Below are 5,000 nucleotides of genomic sequence, written 5' to 3'. Positions count from 1 at the left end.
AGCTGACCAGGGTTTCAAACACAGGAATTGAGCTTTCAGAATGAATACTCATACGATTATTTCAGTCCTCTCTTCATTAACTTTTAGCCAAGTGTTTCTCATCCTTCTGGGACTTCTTAATCTTCATTAAGGGAAACAATTTGCTACAGGGAAAAGATTGCTCATTCTAGAGGTGGGATACATAACCCTTTTTTGTGTCATGGACTCTCTTAGCAGAGTTGGGAACTCTGTTGATCCCTTTTCAGAATTTTACTTACATTCATAACTGAAAGAAATGTTCACTTTTGAGGTTAAAAAAACAAACATTAATTTTTCCTCATCAAAATGTAAATCAAATTGACATATATTTATTAAGCACCTACTATGTGTCACATACTATATGAAGCACCAAGGATACAACAAAAGGAAAAGACAGTTGATCTCTCTTCTTATAGTCTAATGGGGGAATAACATACAAACAGCTGTGCAAACAAGATAGTGAGAGGATAAAATGGAGATAAATTTCAAAGGGCAGGCACTACCATTAAAGGAGACCAGGAAAGTTCATGGACCCCTGAAATCTATCCTTGGACATGATGGGATCTAGGGGGAAGGTAGACTCTAGGTTTTAAACTTCTACATTACAGTTAGAAAATCTATGTTCAAAACATGCTTCCCCAATGCTTATTACCAGTGTTTAATCATGTACCTCTGTTTCTTCTGTAAAATGAGAGTAATGGACTAGATGGCTTCTGTGTTTCCCTCTATCTCTAGATTTAGGATACAGAGGTCCTTATTTCCCCAACCTGGATGAGAAATTTAGGTAATCCTCTGGGACCACAGCTCTCCTCTTTGATCAAAAGTGCTTAAGCAATATATTCGAAAGGAAAGGAAATGAGAAATAGAAACCACCTTCTAATCTAATCTTTCTCTACCCTCCTTTTATACAGCCTCACTCAAACACTGAGAAGTTGCTTAAGAAAATGAGAAATTTGGGGGGAGCTCAAGCCCAACTTACTATATTTTGAGTAATGCTGGGGAAAGTACAGTTCTTTAGTAAGGAGAAATTAGGGCAGTGGAGATCCTCAAAGAGGAATCAATATTTCAAAAGTAAAACATGCCACTGTTTGAAACCTTCAAACCTCTATTTTTCTGCATAGTTCAATTTAAGTCATCAAGCATTTATTTTAAGTGCTTCCTATTTGCCAGGCATTGTACTAGGCACAGGGTAAAGACAAAAGAAGCCACATTCTGTGGTGTAATATTATTCTACTGATTGTTGTTGCCAGTCTGCCAAGTTCCTTAACCCAATTTGGCTAAATATTATTTTTCCCTTTGGGAAAGCTTATATTCTCATCGGCTAAAATGAAAATGAAAATGGATATGTGTACAGCGATTAATTGATAGCATTTAGGTGGTGAAGTGTAGATCCACAGTAAGTACACTTCTACTCAACAAAATAAATTCAGTTTATTATTACTGTATTAAACAATAAAGGAAAAAATGGGTGGAGATCCTAGTAGCTATAAATAAATTAAATTAAGTTATCTGTTCATATACTTTCTTTGTTAAGTTGTGGCTCCTATACTGACTGTAATTTGTCAACTTTATTACAATATAAGAAAGAGTTTCTATTAGGTGCTAAAAATCAAAAGGGAGATCAATCATGTAGTATTTATTAAGTAACTGTTATGTGCCAGACACTGTGCTTTATACTGGAGGTAGAAACACAAAAATAAAACAGATCCTGTCCTCTGGGAGTTTGCATTTTAAAAAGAGGTGAGAATATGGACACAAAGAAATATATGAAATGGCACAACCAAGACCAGAATAAAAGCCTCTTTTGTAGGGACTTATATTATATTAAGATTTAGAGTGTTATCAACTTTTGCTACAGATTTTCTCAATATACATGATATGAAACTTTTTGTCATGACAAATTTCAAAGACTGTGACAAACTAACAAAAACTTTAAAAAATTAAACTACACGTGTTACTATCTTTACTATATATCTGTTGGTGTTCAAGATCTGTGATTTCATTCAGGTCAGTTTTGATCAAAGAAACTCTTTTTTGCTGCATATGAGCAACACCTCAGTAATTTCTAGTTTTAGAAAGTTGCTTGGGGGTATTGAGAGATTGAAACTTCTCTGCGGTTACACAGTTATCTCTATCAAGTATCCTGACTCCAAGGTTGGCCCTCTATTCCCTATATCATGCTTCCACTCCGGATAGTATATAGAATGTCTAATACAGATATCTGGAAACAGGTGTTTCAATCTGTGTGGAGTTGGAGGAAATCCACAGTGAAATCACACGTTTCCCAATATATTGATTTTTACAAGGTATTTCATTCTATCTTAAAAAAAGACTATAGTTTGACTTGACAATATAGAAACAACTATGTTTATATATTTTTATACTTTAACATTTTATTTACAATGCACTTATCAAGTACATATACTTTAATAGTATATATTTTAATATAAGTTGATAGAATATCATTGAATGTGCAGTTGATACCATTGCAGATATACATGGCCAGGTTGAAAATAACTACATTTGCCAAATAAGCATATAGCTAATATTGAAGTAATTAAATATCCTCAGAATGGTATCCATTATTCAGAATACTCTTTCCTGTCTTCACATTGGTAGAATACAATATGTTGGGTTTAAAGACACTGAAGGGGAGGGTTTTATTATCACATACTGAAAAACTTTTTTTCTTGCACCTTAATTTCTCTTTTTACAAAGTGGGAGGTTTTTTGTTTTGTTTGTTTATTTTTTTACCCCTGGCCATATAAATACAGCATTTTAAAGTTCTTATAATGACTGATGTCTGGCAAGGGAAAACCTTTTTTCATCATCAATGTTTAAATGAAAACATTGTCATATACTCTAATACTAAGTATCACCAGAAGCAGTCACTTAATTTCTCTGGATATCAGTTCCTTTATTAGTAAAATGAAAGAATTGAACTAGATGGTTTCTAGGATTCCTTCCAGTGCTAAATACTACACTATGATCTTACAGTTTATTGGGGCCTTACATGGCATTTTTGGAACTTAAATGCTCTGTGAATTTATACCATAAAGTATATATAATATATATTTTTCTGCCTTTAAGAAATTTATCATACAAAGAAATCAAAGCTGAAAAGATGTTCTTTGATTCCCAATTATAAAAGTGATTCAATTTTAAAAGTGAGATTGTTTGGAATATACAATTGGTTTCTTGTTCTATCATCTTTTACTGTGTGAAAAGACCAAGTCATCTCACTTCTCTGGGCTATCATTTACCCATTGGCAAAAAAGTGAGGCTACTCTATATCAAAAGTTCTTAACTTTTTTGCATGGTGAAGCTCAAATTCCTGTTCTCAGAAAAATGTTTTTAAAGACATGCAAAACAACACAGAATTACCAAGGAAGACAATTATATCGACATAGTTATCAACATGTTTAAAGAAAAGCAACTTTGTGACTTGGTAATACATGTGCTTCATCATTAAACATGAAAGCAATGCATTTAAAATATAGGTAAAGTTAAAATTAAATTCTATTGGTGTAAGACGGTGTGAAGATTATTGTTTAACTTGCCTAACAACATTTAGCTGTGGGATAGTCTTTGACAAAGCAACACTAATGCCTTTTGGAAATCTAATCCAAGTTTAACTCTGTTATGTGAAAACATCTGCAATTTCTATTGGTGATAAAGTCACAGGTCCTGCCAATACTGTAGGAATTTGTTGCCTTCATTGATAATTGAAGGAAATGCTAAATTTCAGTTAGAGGTTAGTGAAAATAAAGATGTAATGTTTTTCCCATTCACGTTCATGGAGCTCATAAAATCTGAATCCTGTCAAAATCATGGTCCCCAGATTAAAAACCCTTGGTTCAGATAATCTTTAAAGTTTCTTCCTACTCTGACCTCCTATTTGACTGATATAGCTATGTGCTCTTAAAAGGCAATTCATTCTTTGTTCTTCCTTTTTTTTTTTTTTGATGCAGCTAAGGCATTAATGGCTAGCAAAGCTGAATAATTTTGGCAATGCCTGGTTTATATTTGGGTGCTTCAGCAGCAGCACATTGAATGTTAATCTCCAAAAGGCAGACATATGCAAAATTCAAAATGGGAACCTTTGAATCAGTTGCACTAACCAAGTGTTTAATGATGCAGAGCATTGCTTCCAGAAATAACTTTCTTTCATTAGGACTCACCATGCCTGGTCCATATGTGGCTTCGACTTTGCACTGCCCCTTGGGAAATGTGTAACTCTCTCCAACATGTGCAACTCTTACTTCTTTGGGCCTCTGAGTTTGACTAAGTGACCTCTGAGGTGCCTTCTAGCTCTATATTCTAGAATTCTGGGATTCTCTGTTGATTCTCTTCCTCCATTAAACAATCTGAGTAAAAATGATGTGTACACAATTAAAAATGTATGCAAAAATCATATAACAAAAAGTGTCTAAAGTATTAATGTCCTAGAGGTAGGTATAACCCCTTTATGGCTTATTAAAATGGTGCTATATTTCATCGCAGAAAGGATAAAAAAAGGACGGAAAGTCACAGCCGGTTAAAAAGATGTTATGTTTCTTACCAAATTATGAGGTTATATCTTATGTTGACCTTTTGTCAATCCCTGTAACATGCTGCTTTATATTACTTTGCCATAGACTGATGGTTTCAGTAAACTAAAGCCTACTTCACTTACTTTTCAAGACAAATGTTTGCTTAGTGTCTACAAATGTGGGCTAGCCAGAGACACAGCCATTCATTAGTGTTTAGAGTTTGCACTTAAGAAGGACAATGGCACTGGCAAGCAAAATGACCAGTAGCCAAAGGGAACATATAATTGTTTGTAATTAAACAAAAGTGATGCTGATCTATTCAAAGTCACATCTTAATATACTTTAAAGTGCTGCTGGCTTGTCAAAATGAACACTCCAAGCTTCGGGAATTGGGAAATCTGTTATACATACATACACACACACACACACACACATATATATATATATATA

Source organism: Monodelphis domestica, chromosome 4 (genome assembly GCF_027887165.1).
Source record: "Monodelphis domestica isolate mMonDom1 chromosome 4, mMonDom1.pri, whole genome shotgun sequence".
In the NCBI taxonomy this organism is placed as follows: Eukaryota; Metazoa; Chordata; class Mammalia; order Didelphimorphia; family Didelphidae; genus Monodelphis; species Monodelphis domestica.
Note: the sequence above shows the minus strand (reverse complement) of the source record.